A 20,855-nucleotide genomic window follows, 5' to 3' on the forward strand; every position below is an offset into this window, starting at 1 on the left:
AAACTAGAACGGGAACGGGAGAAACAAGAACGGGAGCGTAAAGAACAGGAGGAGAAACTATAACGGGAACGGGAGAAACAAGAACGGGAGCGTAAAGAACAGGAGGAGAAACTAGAACGGGAACGGGAGAAACAAGAACGGGAGCGTATAGAACAGGAGGAGAAGTTAGAAAGGGAACAAAAGGAGCGAGAAAACGCCGAAAGACTAGACAATTTAGTGCAAGTCTTAAATAACACTTTAGGCAGGATTGCAGATGAAACAGCAGAAATCAGGCATGACTTAACTGAAACACAGCACGAGATGCAACAGAAGTTTTCCAGTGTACACACTCGTATTGAAGGTGTAGAAATATTCAGTAAACACACTGACGATAAAGTAGTACACTTAAGCGAGCGTCTAACAGGAAGGTTAGATATGGTAGAGGCGAAAATAGGGGAAATAGAAGGAGAATCCAGACACATCGCAACATTCTCGCCCCAACTAACGACTCACCACACTAGCGAATGTAATACCGACAAGGAAGACACGCCGGTAAACAAATCGATAACGATAGAAGCCGAGCGAAATCCCGCGAATATTAGTACTGCAATTATGTCAGCAGATCCGGTACTTACACTACACCACCCTTCTAAGAAATGGTTGGATGACGTTCCAACGTATTCAGGGAAAAGTAATGAAAACCCTCGAAGATTCTTAAATCAGTTTGGAGAATATTGCCACACATTTAAGTTAACAGACGCAGAAAAATTGAAATGCGTTAGCCACTGCTTGAAAAACACGGCATATTATTGGTGGGAGTTGGCGAAAGATTCGGTACACGCATACGAATCGTTTCAGAAAGCTTTCATATCCCAATTTTGGAATACTCGTATCCAAAGCAATTTGCGAATACAGTTGCATTCTGAAAAATTCGAAAATCGTAAATTTCAAAATTTAGAGGCGCATATCAGCGATATGTACGAGAGAACTCGTTATCTTGATTGCCGTATGGAAGACGAAGAGTTTATTGCCATGATAATTTCGCAATTACCACTCAATTATCAATTACAACTTAGTGGACGGCAATACAGTAATATTGTAGATTTCAAGGAACAACTGTTAACGTATGAACGACTCGTTAAGCTCGATAAAACGGTAACGCACAAAGAAACTAACGAGCGCAAGAACACGAACCAACAGACACCGTTATACAATAACTGGCGTAACCGAAATGAAGGGCAGAACAGCGGACACAAACAACCTCAAATTCACACACTGAACGTTGAAAACTGCGGAAGTAATTGGTATCACAATGGATATCGAGGTCAGCGATATGGTAACGGATTTTATAAACCACAGTACTATCGTCGTAGAAACGAGAAGCGACAAGACAGACGCGAAAATGAATCACAGTGGGAGAATAAACGTCAGGAGGGGACAGTTAATTTCAGAGAGAATTCAGGCGAAAATCGAACAACGAAAGAACGATCGGCAAATTACAATAATCATTCCGGAGGTCAGTACAGCATAAATGCACAAACGTTTGTACCGTCTGAAAAAGGGAACAGCTTTAGCACCACCATTCACGACGCGCGACAAGGAGAAAGAAATTCATATTCTATAGCGCCAAGTCACGAGCAAAGCAACACGGAATGGCCGCGCATGCAATCTAGCAGAAGCTCAGATACAAACCAAGGAGGTAATAACACATTTTTGATTTCACCGAATGCAAATAATGGATTTGCTAATTTGTCACAAGAGCAAATTAGAGGATTTAAGGACAGTGCGGTAAACTAATTAGGGATGGCGAAAACCCGCTCCGCACGTCAGTCCCTAATTGTAAGTTAGACGGGGCTAGTATAAAATTGGATCCCGACGCAAATGACAAGAATAATTGTCGAAGCATACACACCATTATGTTCAAAGAAAACGAAACAAGTAATAGGACACTATAATATAACGCAGTTGAGGAAATATTACACTCCTGTAGAATAGTATACACTGTTACACATATGTCCGTTTGAAGACATATATCGGTGACAATACTCTATGTTTGCAAGTAAGTATGTAAATAAGGTCAATAATATGAAATGTAAATTTTCTGCAAATAATTAGAATATAGATGAGATGTTTGTATGATGAGAAATGGTCCTAAGACCTATATCAGAGTATAGTTCGTTAGTCACATTTCTGAAGGGGACTATTCTATAGAGGTATTTGAGAAGCCCTCAATAGAAATGAATTTTATGTTTATTATTTTACTTCTTACCTCTATGACTTTGTCTTAGTCCTGTTATGAATTATATTTACCAGTATTGTATCTCTATGGTCAGGTCAATTTGGTTTTACTCTTTAAGTATTTTCATGTTTTATCTAAGTAATAATTTTATGAAATGTCTTTGCAAACATTTGTTAAACGGCGACGAATAGGAAATGAGCTTACACCTTTTAATATTGTTTTTGGGTCATTACTGAGGAAAGAGTATATGTGATTGGACGCTCGACTGCGCATATATTTTATTTAAAGAATTTAGTATTTCCAGTGTGATTTCGGAGAGTGTTCAATAGAGAAAGCTTTGACTGTTTGAAACAAATTGGAACTGGAGTTTCTGTTCTACTATCATGGGAGAAGGATTAGAGAGAAAGAGCTCCGTGATTTAGTCATAAATGAATGTAAGAATATCACGTAAAACATTGGTACGACGACTGAATAGCTAGAATCTACGTGAAATTGATGATTTTATAATAAATACCGGAACTACACAATGAAGAAGAGGTAGTTACCGATGTTCGAAGCTCTACTAAAGAATCGACGACGACGATAAGTTTTGACTAACAGCATAAATAGAACTGGATCAACGACGAATTAAGAAGAAAAGAAGAAAAGGGAAAATTCTGAAAACACTTCACTTTATTGGAAGTATTTTCAACGTAGCCTGATAATTTATCTTAATTCTCCGTCACTAAAGTTTATGAAAGACTGCTTTGATATTTCTCCCGGGATGGCAACAAGCTTCGGTAAACTTTGGAGCTGTTCGGGCACCCAAGTTAACACGAAGGTAAATGTTTCGGGCGTGGTGGACTTCCGATTAGGCAAACCAGCTGTTCTGAAGTCTGCTCCCGCGATCTCCCTGCTCGGCAGCTTGCGCGTGCAGTCCGAGACCATTCCCAGTCTACTGCCGGCTCGGGCTCGGTGTTCGTCGCGCCGAGAGGAGCGCTCCTCGGGTGATTTCCAAACGCCGAGGGTTTTACCCCTCTTGCTTTTATTCGCGGCTGGCAGGTGGCGCGCACGTCCTCGTGACGGGAGCGGCGCTCGGGGGTTGACGGGCGGCGCCGCGGCGGCAGGAGGCAGAGGGGGGCCGCGGCTCGCCGGACGGAAAGTCTGCAGTCTATTGTTTCGCTGTCGGTGCGCTCGAAGGGAATCGAGTGCCGGGAGCGAGCAGGCGCGGGGGGATGGTGATGGTGCCGGGGGGGGGGGGAGGGATGGGAATGGGGAAGGAAAGTGGTGGGCTGGAAAAAAAAATGTAAGGGGGGATGAGAGAGCACGCAAGCCCGAAGCCTGGTAACTGAAAGGAAGGCAAGTGGAGTGGAGTCACTATCCTCGTCTCCAGCAAGGGTAACACTCTCGCGAAACTTTACCCGAGTGCTGTGCGGGACACTTTTACGTTATACTTAAAATAATACCACCAAAGAAATACAGGTCTGATTTCAAAAGTTCTTTTCCTTTAATAAAACTACAACATTAATGACTATACTCAATTGAATATATATTTGGTTCTGTAAGATTTAGCAACATTTGTTATTAAAAACGTATAAAACGACCAAATTGACTTCATCCCCGTTTTACGCTGAGTAAACAGTTTTAGACGTAACAATATAAGTTTCCATATACAATTTGACTTTGAATTCGATTGAAATACTTCGACTGCAGGTTTATCAAGACAAAATAAATTGAAAACCTCTATACGACTTATGGTACGGAATGTTTTCCAAGGCTGGTATACGTCCTTGAAGTTGGGGCTGAACAACAATTGTATTGTGAATAATAGAGTAAGTATTTAAAATGGAACGTTGAGTCTGGATTATTTTTAATTGAACGTCTACAACCACCGAGAATTTTTGTAGCTGTTGTTAAAATTATTTCATGAGTTAATAATTTGGGGTACAAAAAAATTGTGTAAAACAAAGGTGTTTCCCCAATCATTTCAATGAAATCATTTCACGACAGTGACAAAATTCGAGTTGTTTGTAGACATTTGATTAATTAAACATAAAAAAAACGCTCGGTTTCTCTATTATTTACAACAAAAATGTTTTTCAACTCCAACTTAAGACGTATACCAGCCTTGGGAAGGACTTTGGAGCCTATGTCGTATGGAGGTTTTTAATTTATTTTGTCGTAGTTTACCCTTCAGTCGGTGTTTGTCGGTCGAATTTACCCTGTAGGCTATACAGATATTTACGGAGCTGAGTGAATGAGAAACCTTTGCGATGAAATGGAAATCTGTATCGTCAACGTCAAATAATGTGTCAAATGCCAGTTCGCAAATCATCGCAAACGTTTCGTCGAAGAAAGCTGTGATACGCCCATTTCATTTATTTTATTTTGCTTGTGATTATAAATGGATTTATGTATCGGGAAAAGATAAACGTGTTTTAAGTAAGATTTAATGTCACATGAGCCACACTAAATCTGTCCACAAGGATGAAATTTGGCTGCGGGGGCGGAGCTTAATAGTTTGTGCGGCGATGGTTGGTGTACCTGGAGAACCCAGGGACCCGCGAAGGGATTGGACGAAGAAGAAGGAGGCAGTCTGAACACAGCCTCGAAGGCGAACATACGTGTCCGGCCTTCGAAGGGTCACGGCACCGTTTAGTATTTGATTCATTTCCGGGGCATGAAGCGTAAACGCCGACCCCAGGGATTTGTATCGGCATTTGGAGGGACCGAGATATTTTGATTCTTGAATAATATGTTCGTGATACGATAGAATCCTTATGGTAAATTAATAATGATTTTGTTACCCGAGTGCTGTGCGGGACACTTTTACGTTATACTTAAAATAATACCACCAAAGAAATACAGGTCTGATTTCAAAAGTTCTTTTCCTTTAATAAAACTACAACATTAATGACTATACTCAATTGAATATATATTTGGTTCTGTAAGATTTAGCAACATTTGTTATTAAAAACGTATAAAACGACCAAATTGACTTCATCCCCGTTTTACGCTGAGTAAACAGTTTTAGACGTAACAATATAAGTTTCCATATACAATTTGACTTTGAATTCGATTGAAATACTTCGACTGCAGGTTTATCAAGACAAAATAAATTGAAAACCTCTATACGACTTATGGTACGGAATGTTTTCCAAGGCTGGTATACGTCCTTGAAGTTGGGGCTGAACAACAATTGTATTGTGAATAATAGAGTAAGTATTTAAAATGGAACGTTGAGTCTGGATTATTTTTAATTGAACGTCTACAACCACCGAGAATTTTTGTAGCTGTTGTTAAAATTATTTCATGAGTTAATAATTTGGGGTACAAAAAAATTGTGTAAAACAAAGGTGTTTCCCCAATCATTTCAATGAAATCATTTCACGACAGTGACAAAATTCGAGTTGTTTGTAGACATTTGATTAATTAAACATTAAAAAACGCTCGGTTTCTCTATTATTTACAACAAAAATGTTTTTCAACTCCAACTTAAGACGTATACCAGCCTTGGGAAGGACTTTGGAGCCTATGTCGTATGGAGGTTTTTAATTTATTTTGTCGTAGTTTACCCTTCAGTCGGTGTTTGTCGGTCGAATTTACCCTGTAGGCTATACAGATATTTACGGAGCTGAGTGAATGAGAAACCTTTGCGATGAAATGGAAATCTGTATCGTCAACGTCAAATAATGTGTCAAATGCCAGTTCGCAAATCATCGCAAACGTTTCGTCGAAGAAAGCTGTGATACGCCCATTTCATTTATTTTATTTTGCTTGTGATTATAAATGGATTTATGTATCGGGAAAAGATAAACGTGTTTTAAGTAAGATTTAATGTCACATGAGCCACACTAAATCTGTCCACAAGGATGAAATTTGGCTGCGGGGGCGGAGCTTAATAGTTTGTGCGGCGATGGTTGGTGTACCTGGAGAACCCAGGGACCCGCGAAGGGATTGGACGAAGAAGAAGGAGGCAGTCTGAACACAGCCTCGAAGGCGAACATACGTGTCCGGCCTTCGAAGGGTCACGGCACCGTTTAGTATTTGATTCATTTCCGGGGCATGAAGCGTAAACGCCGACCCCAGGGATTTGTATCGGCATTTGGAGGGACCGAGATATTTTGATTCTTGAATAATATGTTCGTGATACGATAGAATCCTTATGGTAAATTAATAATGATTTTGTTAAATTCGTCATAAATGGAATCTCTTGCAGCCAAATTTTTACGAGTGGCCATTTTGAATTCAATTGTGGTTTCATTCTTCTGATCTCGCCAATAGTCTCGTGTTCCTAACCCGAGTCTAGCCACGGCAAGGACATAGAACAGGTCCAGAGACGAAACGGACGTCCCTTCCGCAAAGGGCGGATTGCAAAGCCTACACAGATAAAAAGGTTTGTTTGAATCAAACAAATATTTGATTATATATGGCGAAACAAATATTTACTTGATGGAACAAAATATTTTGTTAGCTTAACCAAACTCGGTAAGTAACAAAAATGATTTGTTACACCTAACCAAATATACATTTGAGTTGACAAAATCATTTTGTTGGGTGAACATTATCTCTCCTACTACAAAATCTTTGTTTCAATTAACAAAATATATTCATTTCACCATATACAAACAAATATTTTGTTGAGGCAAACAAACCTTTCTCTCAGTGTACGTAAGTGCTTTTGTCGTGTTGTCCAGATAACTCTTTTATTTTATCACTTGGTTCTTCAGTTGTTGTGTTGTCCGAAGATGTATTGTTATGGTTACAACTGTCTCATCGTCATCCTACTGTGTTAGAGACTGTGCTATAATTTTTTTCTGACAATTCCTCCCAAGGAATTCTTCGTGCTGTGTAAGCATGTTACATTTGACATCAGCTGATGTTGGCCCCTTTTTTTTGTTTGTTTATGCATTCATATTTGTTGTTCATTCCTGCGTTTTTTTTTCCTATGACAACCGGCATAGGCTATATCAGCAATTACGTGTCAAACATATTATGTTAAATCAATCCCATTGCAAATATCATTCAAAGAACGTGTCTTTTGTTTGTTGGAAGTGTTGTTATGGAAGAGTGGTTTTATTTTCCCACTTTCGGAGTAACTTTTAGTGGCGAATTTATACAATTTTTACTCCATACGTTTGTGTGCGATGCGAAATTCTCTGTAGGAGGAAATATTCATAACACATTTTATTTGGATACAATATGTGGGGAATCACGTCTCTTTACATTCTTAGATACTTGCTATACGATAACTAAAACTAAATATATTCAAGTATGATGTTTAGTGGTAAGCGAGTAATGATCTGTTATAATTTTGACGTGTAAGGTAATATTATTAAAGGACGTCAGGAACATATTCTAATTTTAAAAAAAGGATTGAAATCATTCTTTACTTCTATTCAAAGTATGATGAAGTAAATTGGTGGAAATATAAGGTTTTTTAATCATGCACATCATTTTGAAATTTGTAAAAAGTAGGAGGGTCCACTAATTAACAACTACATTTTTTTAAACTTTATTTAATTTTAACAATAAAATGGATTAAAATTATCTCTAATTCACTAGTGGGGCTAGTGGATGTATAGTTTCAAACCCTGTTTTGATTTATGTAAAACAATTAGGGTGGATTTGGCCCATATAACGACCAAATACGTAATAAATAACCACACTTCCACTGAAAAAAAGGAAGCCAAAACACAAATAATATTTAGATTAGGAATCAATAAAAATATCATATAAAAGATTTTTGTTAGTTCTATAGTAGATATTTCTACAGAAACACATTTTTTGCCTAATAAATGAGCAAAATGTTTTGGAAAATTAATATGTATCTCAGTATCGTTAAAATTATTATAATTTTTTTTTAATTGGGCCTTTGATTTACCTTAACATACATATCCCATCTTACCGATCTTATCTACACGAAGACGTCTAATAAATCATTGCACAATTCAGGAGACGTACGACATCATTTGTAAGGTAGCGTGTTCCTAATGCGCAGTCGCGAATAGTGATCACAAACACACGGAAGACCCCCGCCACACTGGCTCTCCACTGGGCAAGCTGCCTGAGTCTCGGCCAGGTTTCTTTGCGGGAATCAACGGCTCGCGTAGGAGTAGAAGGAGGGGGGAGGGGGTAAAAAACCTGAAAGGGTCGCCAGCAACTTCACTGAATCATTTTTTTTTTGTTCGTTCAGTTTTGTCCTCCTAAACTGCGCGGTTTTTGCTCCCCTGCGCCATTCTTTGTGCGGGAGTAGTATTCCACCGGCGAATAGGGGACGGGGGTTAAATGGGGCCCCGGAGTCGAATGGCGCGGCAGAAAGTCAAGGAGCGGGCAGGGAAGGAGGGGTTTTTAGTGTCCAGGACGGAGGGGGATAAGATCATGTTTCACGGAGGCGGTCTGGGGGGAAAGTGGGGGAGGTGTCTGGTTCTGACAATGTATTAGACAGGGGTGGAGTCGTCGCTGGGACCTCGTACTGATGATGATGACTTTCGTCGGGGTGGGAGGGATCTCAACTAGTCTCCCTCCTTTCCCCTCCCCATTCCCACAGGAGTTTCGTGGTAATCTACCCTCTTCCCCTCCTGTGCCCCTGACCCAACCCCGAAAACCTCAGTCGCTCTCCTCAAGCCGCGGGATGTCTGGCGATTCCTTCCTCGTCCCGACCTCGTTCGAAAAAAGGAACTCCGATCCGCAGCCAGCTAAACCTCGTGCCACGTAACTTTGACACCGTAGATTTCCTCACATCAAGCAGTGCTCCTGCCGGCGAAATGGTAAACCATAGTCTCTGAGAGAATTATCCACGGGGATACATGCAGTCTTAACATTCGGTCTCACACGCCATGTTGATATTTTAAAATTGTTTTTGTCACTGCTCTCATTTAAGGTCTATTTCTGAAATTATAACACGATACATCTCTTGTTTTTGTTGTTCTTTAGTTTGTCTTTTCACCAAGAAAATTTCAACTCCTTACTTAATTCATCTATGACTACGTAAGTTTATCTAGAAAATCGTCCTATAAATCACAATAACACATAGTAATGAATAATAAGAGTGTTATTTTTTTCGAAGGTCTCCCAAAGAGATGAAAGCTAAGATAAATTTACCATCTTCCAGTCCTCTTTTTAAATGAAATTTATCTTTATAATTGTTCAATCGCAATTACAGCTCATAATAGAGCCAATTTATTTGTTAGTTAAATGTATTTTATAAACCATTAAAAATTTAGCTGCTTGATTACATTGATAGAGAAATTGAGTATGTGAATCAGAGCAACTTCCTTTCACTTGCCACATGCCCAAAATCCATAAATACTTGTCAGTACATCCAGCACTGGTTTTCAATATTTCAGAAGGTGTGTGTGTGTTTTTTTTATCTTAGGCCATGCGAAAACTCTAAATTTTTCTGATAAGTATACACATTCTCAATTTCTTCACGATGTCGTGACCAGGCATTAGGACCGACTGATGTAGCTATTTGAGTGTACGATCGTAACGAATATACGCTAACGTTAGCCGTATATTGCGATGCTCAGATTACACGACCAAGGCTGTACGTGCAGGAAAGTGGCGAAGCCTCGCGCAGAGACACGGCGGAGGAGGTGGGGCCACCAGCAGATAGATTACCGCTATCTATCCTCACCCCTCCTGCCTCTCCTGACCTATCATCTCCACTCCCGCTTCCAAAAAGCCTTAACACGTCATCGAGCTGGGTTGAGGGGGGGGGGGAGGGGGGGTTGGAAAAGGGCGGGGTTACGTATTTACGAAGCCGGGCGCTCAGCCCTTGAAACACGTCTCCGCCATCAGTTTCGAGCGAGGAGAGGAACACATCACATCTAGACTTCGAACAAAAAACTCGATGCTTTTTTTTGTCACCCTTCCATCATACGCGTAGAAATATATTTTTCCTCGCACGAGATTCACGTTTAAGCGAGAAGAATCAGCTATTCGCAACACAAATAAATAAGATCGAAGTGTCACTTTGTGATTTTTGAATGAAATACTTCCTATTAATTAATTTACTGTTAGCAAATTAGATACCTATCAAATATAATGTAAATAAAATTTATTTATTTATGTACGAAATTGTTCAACTCAAATCTGCTTGCTCATGCTACTAACTTAAAATCCAATTAAATTTTAAATATCAACGCCAGGTTTAATTTATTTTTATTTTATTGTGGTATTGGAAACTGTTCTAACGATATAACAGTAGTTAAGTACCAAACTTTAATAACACATATACTTCTAATTATTTTTTTTCAATTTTCAAATAAATAAATCAATTACCGCAATTTATAAATTTATAAATAATTCGTATTAAATGAAATTGATTTGTGAGATTAATAAATCAATACCATGCAATAACTTGAGTAAATGTTTAATTATAAAATTTTAAAAATAGTTTTAAGTTTGGTTTAGTGTTATCGTTGACTTGAGAGTAAGTATGTAAATTATCTAGTAGTTATATGTATGTGTTTTCGAGTAAGTGATTCTGCTAAATTGTTTTAACTTGCTCCTGAACGTAAAACAAAAATGTAGTTTACAGGGAAGCTTTAATGTAACTGTAACTTTAGTGTACTTACATTTTAACAAACTACAACTGTCTCTATTTTCTATCTAAATAACCTGTGTGAATTTTTCTTTTCACGCGAACGAAATCTCAGAGACAGCTGGTTACACGTAAGTGCAGATAAATTTATGCTTTTAACCAATGCACATGTGCAGAATAATATATACTAGTGTATATTTTAACTCAGTTAAGAAGCACATTGATAGAATAAAATACCACAGCTATGCAGTTATAAGGCTTTTTCACAATATAAAATATTGACTAAGTTAAAATACTTGGGACAAGTAAATGCACTTCAAGAATTTGGGACAGTAAAAACTGAAAGTGTTTGTTGAAATCCATTTCACACACTATTAAATAATTTGAATTATTCCATTTAATATAGTTTCTAAGTAAACATTTATTTTCTTTAGAGTACTTGTACAGAGTTCTTGTATTTTATATTAGATTCTTTTTATCGCAATTCCCGCGCAAGCGTTTGTAAATAGACTGGTGAATGTTATGGTGTTTTCTATTATAATGTTGTGATTATTTTTAACAAAACATCTGATATTCGATTGTCTTTGAAGAAGTCCCAGGCACAGTTCACACGCACATTCAGCCTTATTCTGCCTCATAACTAACTTTATTGCCGTAGGGCTACTATTTCTCTGCAAAAAAAAAAAACAACACATGCATTATTTGTGAGGTCGTCGCAAATCACGTAACAAACCACTTGAGATCATAGCTATTCAGAGATACACGCTTTGGTATAACAGTAAAATGGCCATTTAGTCGTTAGCTGCAAGGCTCATCTGTGGAACGTAAAGAGATTGATGACTCTCTCAGTTTAAGATATTCACAAAGACCTCTGGTTATAAAATGTACAGAATATCTTTAAAAATGTTCTAATATCTTGGTTATTACTTAATTTGAACATCAACTCACACAGTGTTGATAAAACTTTCAAAAACTTACGTCTATTGCAAAAACCACACATATTCCTCTCACGTGTGTGTTAACATGTTAACCCCTCTATAAAAAACAGAATTATGAAAAAAAAACTGAATACAATGTACTTTCTACGAAGATCCAGTCATCTGAGACTTCGAAGTAACCTCCGTTTATTTGAGTTGCGTTCTTCGGAGAAAAGTCCTTAAATTCACTGTAGTTTCGAACAGCGCTGCGACGCTTTTACAGCCTCTACGACACGAGACACGGCAACAGTGCGGTGCTGCTCTGTTGGAAATTACAGAATTTCTACGTATTTTCAACGAAGAATGTAACTCAAATAAACGAAGATTTCCTCGCCAATTCAAATAACTTAATGTTTGTATTTGGACTTCCGAGTTTTATGCTTCATTATAAAAAAAAAAGTAAACTCGCACATGGACAAAATAAAAGTTTTCTTACTGCGTACTTAACCAGTTTTTTAATGTTTTGTTTATATACTAAGAATAATATTTTGTATTTATGTTCAAATAAATTTACGAAGAAAGCCGTCAAATTAAGAAGATCCCTGGATTTGTAACCAGCGTTCTTCGTAAATTAAAGGTAAACATTTCTTCACAAAATATCTCTATAACTTAAAAAAAAAATTGGCGCATTAACAAAAATAATTTACGCAAGACCACACTTCGTTTCTGAAGTCAGTTCTGTTATTGTTTTGTAAAAATGTGATTTTCTAATTTTTTTTTAGTGCTCCTGAACTGTGTAGCCCTACATTTAAAAATATTGGTTGTCTGTAAAGTCGGTTTACGGACGATAGTTTAACGTGACAACGTCATAACTAAACATTGATGAAATGATTGCATACTTTTATGAATAAAATTGAATCATTTTTATTGAATTATCACTATTTTGTATGGATACAAAGAAGGAGTGAAATGAAATCTACAATTTAATTGATAAATTTACTTTTATTTGCACTCATTAATTCAAATATGTTTATTACTTTAAAGAAGAGATTATTTTAACTATAACTTTTATACATGTTTGCTATTTAACTTCTTCCAATATGTGTTTTTCTATTAAGGATAGGACGATGATAGGAAAAGTAGGAAACGAATGGGAGTGTTTCAAGTTTAATGTGCCTCGAAAAAGTCAAATCAATGGTTGTTCCAATCGAGTGTAAGAGAGATAGATGCGGCACAAGCGTACAATGAGCGTAACGGGACACAGCGTAACCGGACAATGTGCGTAACGGGACAATGAGTCATCCATTTTCGTGCGTGCAGCCGGCGTTCGTCGGTTTATTAGACGTTGGCACGTCAAAAAAAAAATTAAATACGCCATAAATTCAGTAAATAACTTTTTTCAAGAAGATATATATACATTTTTGACTTCTAATTCAACTGGGAAACACTCTTCTCATTTGCCCCTCCCAAGATTAGAGGCTGGGTCCGCCACTGCACGACACGGGATAAATTCTAATTAAAAGAGCTTAAAACTGTAACACGTTGCAGAATTCTCGGTGACCGGGATCGCTAAAGGCCATATCAAACTGTCAAACGTTCGCTTCCAACACCTTCCAATATGTTGTCTCAAATAGACTTGGAGGGTTATCACGCCACCGTAATAGTCACTAGCGCACCTGTGTTTGTTTGACAAGTTGGATGACTTGAGTTTCCATAACTTAATTTGCATATAGGACAGGTTATAAAATATGTTTGATGCAATCGGCAATTCAAAATCGTGCCTGGCGAAAACGGAAATGACATCCGTTTTCGTCGCAAAGATTCTTTAAAATGGCGAAGAAAACGAGCGATTAAAAGAGGTTATAAAAGTGAGATAATTAAAATAATGTCAGTATGAATGCGTCATGCAAAAAAATACATGTAAAAATTGAATTATGTTTCTATAAATTTGATAAAAATGTCACTGAACATTTATTTCATAATGTAAACAATATTATTGTGAATTAAATATATACATGCTCAAAAAATTTAAAAATCCAAAAATAGCATAAAAAGTTTTAAAAAATTCTATCCAGTACTGTGATGCCTTATTTATTTTCAAAAATGAGATTAAAATTAAAATTTCAGATTGCTCAGACCAATATAAAATTTTATGGTATGACAATTTAAAACATATTTGAGGTTATATGTCCAAACGTTTTGATTTAAAAAAAGGAAACTATATATATATATATATAAATATATATATTAATAAATATACATATACACACTAGATAGTATAAAACAAAGTCTCTTCGCGCTGTCTGTCTGTCCCTATGTATGCTTATATCTTTAAAACTACGCAACGGATTTCATTGCGGTTTTTTAATAGATAAAGTGATTCAAGAGGAAGGTTTATATGTATAATGCATGCATACTATAGTAGAGAAACTCTGATAATTTTAAAGGTTTCTAATGTGATGTAGATAAAAATAATGTACTACAGTATTGTACACCTTAAAAAGGTCTACAAAAAGTCCGCAATGGGATATGTCTATCTCTTAGGGATAACCCACAATAACCATTTTTTATCCTTTACTTTTTACGAGAAATAATGACTTATTTACGAAGCGATTTTAGGTAATACAGCATTAATCCTTATCCAATTAAGTTAAATACATAGTACATTTAATATAGATCAATATGGTCCTTTACATAATGTAATTTAAATGAATACTTTGGAAGATATTACAAATTTAAAATGCAGGGACATAGCGGTTGCAGCGATACCGGCCGGGGGGCCGGCGGCGCGGGCCTATAATTAGCGCGTCCCCTTATTTTCGAAAAATATCCGGTAAATATATATTTTGCAATGACCATTAATAAATCGCAACGGTCAAACTTTCAACGTTGCAGGCTTAGATTTGAGCATTGTGTTTTTCACATGGCCAATTATATGTCGCTCTTTCAAGAGTAACCTCTAAAGAAAACATGTTTGTATTGTCTAAAGACAAAAAAGCTGTGAACGTTGTATATAAATACATTCTGTAGTATATTTAGTATCAGCATTGCACCCGTGCGAAGTCAGGACGGGTCGCTAGTACATAGCCTATATATAAGACAAAAATTTGACATGGTGATAGGGCCTTTAATCGTTACATTGTCGTGGCAAGGGTCTCAGGTTCGACGTCCCTTCTCTTCACCACAGCTCGGTTTATGATCCCAGAGCTGGTCACCAACTTGTCCTAACAAGGGGTTCTAATTTCCATCGCCCGCGCCGTTAGCTTCGTACCTCTCCCGTCTTTCCGGCACTTCTTCCTCTCTCTGTCGTCGGACGGTGGTCCTGACAGTGTGCAGCGGTCTAATTAGCCTGGGAAGGGGGGTAACAGGAACGGACCGCGTGGTCGGCGAATCACGGCGACAGTCGCGAGGGTCGCCCCCCCCCCCCCCCAACCCGCCGGAGCAACTCCTCACCGAGGGAGCGATCCTTGGAATGTCAGGTCATCGGTGGCCAAAATCACTCTAAGCTCAGTACCACTCTCGGGACTCATTAATTTTAAGTACTGATTAGCCAATTAAATCCTCGAATCCTCAAATACCGTCCCAAAATTTTAGAATAAGAAAGATTTGTCATTCGAGGGGGGGGGGGAAATTCGAGGACCAAAAATTTATAAATTCAAACACCAACATCTTTCTAGTTGAAGAGGCCTGTATTATTGCACTCCTAAAAAAATTATCAAAGCAATTTTTGTGTTTGCCAACAACCTGGGAACACATTTGTGACAAAAATAATTGTTTATTTCTTGAACATATAACTACGATTTATATTTATTTTGAAAATAAAAGCGTATGGTTTTCTTTCCTTCAAAATTTGAGTTCCTGTGCGTTTGCTTCTGTAATAATTTATTCCTGACTCTTGAGAGCCACGTTTGGATTATAAACTCGGAACTGTGTAGAATCAATAATCGAATCTTAGATTCCGATTTGAGGAAACATCGAATCCAAACAAATGCTAATTTTAATTAATGCTGGGAACCACACCTAATTTAATTTTGGGTCCGAATCTGAGACTTTCGCCACAACAGTGTGATTTTTGTTCATAAGATAAAAATACATTATTAATTAAATGACTGTTGACAAAATAATTGTAATTAGATGCAAGAAAAATAGCTAAAAAAAGAAGCTAGCAATTTCTTCTTTATTATTAAGACGGCATTTATTGGTTCTTTCAACAACTTGTTGATGTTTTTACCAGTACCAGATAGTTTCAAAACAGGCAACAAGAACTAATAATGACCTTCCAAGATTCTCCAGTTCGGTGATTTCAGCGAATATCTTTAAGTAAGTAAGCGTGTTTTGTTTCAGCGTGATATTGAAAACCACCTTCCGAATGCTTTTATCGTAGCCCATAGCTGCTAGTTTCACAGTTTGAAATCGTATGAGACCATTTAGATTTTTACGAAAAAATGTTACCAAACAGCCCTTATCAAAATAATTCAAGACCACAAAAAATACTGGCGCTAGTTTCCGTTATTCTGGTTTATTTAAAACTTACCATATTAAAAATACAGGTTATTAATAAATTATTCATCCCATTTAACAAGGCTTTAACGTTCTCATAAATGAAGATAGAACCTCGAGGCAAATATTCAATCATAAATCAAAACACCAAGTTTTCCGTGGTGCATTAAGTGCGTGTAAGGTTCACTTGGTTGCCGCTAATAGCTGGCGCTACAAGCGCGCACTTCAGTCTGATTATAGATCGGTTAACACGCAAACAAAAACACGTTATTTTCATACGTTTCAACAATGCAGACGATATGTCAATGGATCTACATACACGTCATCACGAATGTCCTCTGATCGTCGCGTCAGCCCCTCACGTGGGAAACTGTTACAGACGGAAACTGCTCAGGAGATCAAGAAGAAGAGCTTCGAGAGCTCTTAAGGGGTCCAGCTTGTCAGGGGTGTACTTGTGTTAGTGAGGCAGGTATGATATGTGCGACGCACTCTGGGGTTTCTAGTGCGGTATCGCCTCCACGAATGGGGCTCTGAACTCGCACGCAGTCTTCTCGTCGTGCACAGGTCAACTGAAGGATCCGAGCGGTAACGATAACATTACATGGCGGAGAAATGAATATAAAGGTGAAGTGCAAGTTGCCTTAATGCTTTCAAGAATCTCTACCGGCAGGTCAAGCATGGTTCATTTACTCGCCAACGTCACAGCGACCGACGCGTCTCCGGCACGACGGTTGAGTTATGACGACCGCGTGAAAACGCGCGAGCACAGATCCCATAGTCATAACTCTCCCGTCATCCCTTGGACCCCTTACCTGTGACGGCTCGGCATTCCGTGATATGCAGAGGTTGGCGGTAAATTTACGAGCCATTTCGTTCGCTTTCGAACGAACTTGCGTAGTTGAGACTAACCGCATGTCGTGCGTTGACATGTTAACGTATTGTTTGAGAGTGGTTCAAACAATAAACTTTACTTAAAAATAATAAGTTCACGCAGATTTCTACATTTCGAAACACTTCACAAATCGTCGTTTTCATTTATTGAGGTATCACTTTTCATGCTCGTTGAAACCAAATAATAATGTCATGAAGACTTAATCATGATACATGGTACACAAGACTCAATAATGGTACGAGTACCAAAGGAGCGACGTGACAAAGTGGTAAGACGCTGTATCCGGGTTCAAATCATGATTTCTATTTTTCCGAAATCATTGCCGGCAATTGTTGAGAAGGTACATTACTACGTCTATGCCATGGCCTATTCCTTCCCCGAATAGTCATTGTCCTACAAAGTAGATTTTTTTATCGTCTTTAATGATTTAGCTGTCAATGAGATGTTTATCCAAAATTATATATATATATATATAATTGTCTTGATAATGGTACGCGTACTATAATAATGATGTGTTAATTTATAATTATAGTACGAACACCATGATAAGGAATAAAACACTGGTTAGTTGTTAAAAAAACATTATTAGAACGCGTGTTATGTTAATGGTACAATAACCATGATAATGGCACAAGTACCATGCTAATTGTACGAATGGCAACAGTGCACCATTTGGTAATCAAAAGATCAGAACCGACGTTGCCAAGCGTCGCGCGAGGGGCAGTTAAAGGGGATATGTGCCGTTCCAGATCATCAGTTTGTATTTACATTGAACACTGTTAAACTTGTAGTATTTTGTTTGTGCAATTTAGATAAGGATAGTCAGATAGAATAAATAACCGAAACAATGTACCTAGGTTAGAAGGCAATGCTACTATCTACTTCGTGATAGTGTTTAAGTTTTTTTCAGATATATCTATTTAATTAAACTTAGCGTTTTAAAATTTTCATTTTTGTGGGTATCTTAAAGGGCTAAGTAAAAGTGTATAAATATAACAATTTGAATTATATCACGAAGTAGCGAGTAGCATTGCCTTTGAACCTAAAATGTTTCAGTTATCTATTTCTTTGATTCTCCTTAACCGTATTGCTCAAACACATTAAAAATACAAAACCTGGCAGCTATTTATGCGAAAAGTATGCAATATACTCGTATATTCCATTTTGTAAAAGTTAAGCAATTTAGAAAGTCTACAAGTTTAACAACGCTCAACGTAAGATATGAAATATTAATCTGTAACGGTAAAAACCCATTTTAGGGTTATACTTCACCCTACACGATGTTACCTAATTTTCATACAGTAATTTTTATCTGGTGTTTAATTATATTAACACTGCATTTTGTATTCTGAATAAAATGTATTCGCCATTCATATGCTACTAACTTGTTACCTACCATTTGTAAAAAAAAAGTCAACGCAAATATTTATATATCTAATTTTTGTTCAATAAAGATTATTTTGTGTCTCGTTCTGAGTTCCCATAGCTGGGATAACATACACAACATTGCTGATATAATCTAATTTTTAGTCAATTTCTTTATGAATAACAAAAAAAAAAGTGAGGGAATCTTTCAGTATTGGCCAGTGATATGTAAACATCTAACCTCGGCAACGAGTAAATTCATGTGTTTTAATGTTGCAAATAAACTTATAATACGAAACTCTGACACGAAATATAACGTAGAATTCTTAAAAACAATGTCGAGCGTGATAAATATGTACTCGAATTGTGTTTTCAGCTACATTTCTTGACACGAATTACACGAAGTTTCCCCACCCGGCGCTCAAATTCGCTGCCGGGGCAAATACGTCATCGACTATCGAATCGAATGTAATGAAACGGCTCCGAACAAAATTTTTTTTATTAAATTTCTTTAAACAGTTAATAATATAAAGTTTTTCCCTTTGGCTTTGTGAACTTTTTTGATTCACGCCATCCGGCACAGACGGCAGCACAGTGTTTACGTATCTCGGTTCTATGCGACTTCAGTTCCACTCACGAAATTACTCCTGCATTTATGTCGTATACCGAGAGCTAAGACGTTACACATCTGAAAATTGAATATGGAGGAAGGATCGGAAGGGGGGGAGAGGAGGGGGTGGGGTTACTCGGGCCCCCGCAAGTGGCCTCGCGGGACGAGCTTCGGCCAGAACTAATCAGGGATGAACGGGCCGGCAGGGGTCATCAGACCAGCTCGTCTCCCCTGCTGCCGCGCAAGGGCTCCCCCCCCCCAAACACAGAGATTAAACCGGCGGTCGACGGGCGTGGGCGGCGGACCGACCGCTGCGGCCCTGATTGGGCGTGCGCGCCGTCTGGTGCCACTTGGGCCGGGGCTGTCCGTCGAGATTCCTGCCCGAGCCTCTGGACGATGCGGACCTGTCCTGCATACACCAGAGCCATGCCTAGGTGCATCACCTACAATGAAAGATACGAGCGCGGAATCGCCCTTGAGGTCAAGACCCCGTTTTTCGCAGCGGAGTTGCACTCTGTGAGGGCACTCCCTGCGGACCTAGGCGAGCGAATCGAGGCGGACCAATCGTTGTGCGGGGCGCACTTGCGGCCATGTCCGGAGGACCGGAACAGGGCCACAATTTACGTGTGGTCCGCGCAGCAGATGTGGGATCTGGAAGATTTCGCGCAAGAGCAGCAGCCTCAGCTGCACCTAGAAGAGCAGGCTGTTCGCTTGCGCGCATCGTGCAGCGAATCGCCTGCAAAATACACCTCGTGGGCCATCTAAGAAATGATGCTGCTGGTAGAAGAGGCAAACGAAAGTGGGCGAACAACACCAGAGCCCGCCCCAGTAGCACCAGCACCACCAGAGACACGGGATGTCTGGACGCAGTCTGCGCCCCCGCAGCCTGCCCCAGAGCTGCGCCACAGCAGCTGCCAGACTGTCCCAGCTGTGCGGAGTCGGCACCAGTGGAGCCAGACGCCCGCCCCAGCCAAGTGCCGGGAATCTGGCACCCAAGCAGCTGTTGTCACAGCTCAGAAGAGCACAACTGCAGCTCTTCATGTGGCACAAGGATTCTCTCCACTGCTGCCACCGCCGGTAGCCTCTACAGCCACACAGACCGCCCCCAAGGCGGCCTCGGCTGCGGGGAAATCGGCGCGGCAGCCAGCACAGGAGCAGCCCAGTCAGCGCACACAAGATCGCCGCGCGCCCTGGCACTTTGTCGTCCTCAGGGGCGGCAGGGGGGCCGGGGCACCTGCCGAAGAAGTCGACGCAGCCTTGCGCTCGGCCGGCCACAAGCCGACCAGGTGCTGGCGCGTCTGCAGCAGGGCAACAGGGCGCCTCACCGGCCTCTACAGAGTGGCCTTCGCCACTGTTCAGGAGGCCACTCGCCTGCTAGAGGCCGGCCTCACCATCAGAGGCGCCTACTGCGCAGCTGAACCAGCCCACACCAGACAGCAGCTCTCCAGGGCCTGGGGCCCCACCGAGCTGCAGTCTACTCCGCGCGGCGCAGTGCTGCAGTTGGCAGAAATGTTAACTGCGGTGCTGAGCCGCGCTAGGTACACACCGAGCCAGCCGTGGGCAGAGGGGACTCGTCCTCTCCGCCGGCCTAGCCCCTCTTCCCGTTAAAGGGAGGGGGTCAGCAGCCCACGGTCTAGGAATCTCGCCACACAGACAACACACTTAGCTAACACAGTAAATTAGTCCAGCCTTTGCCCACACGCAATAAATAATTCAACACGTTTTAAATAACAAAATAAAAATCAAAACAAACTGAGCAGCCAAGGCCATCTGCTCAGCTTAAATTAAAATTCACCCCCCTTCCCCCCCCCCTTTGAATTTAAATT

This window comes from Bacillus rossius, chromosome 3 (genome assembly GCF_032445375.1).
Source record: "Bacillus rossius redtenbacheri isolate Brsri chromosome 3, Brsri_v3, whole genome shotgun sequence".
Classification (NCBI taxonomy): Eukaryota; Metazoa; Arthropoda; class Insecta; order Phasmatodea; family Bacillidae; genus Bacillus; species Bacillus rossius.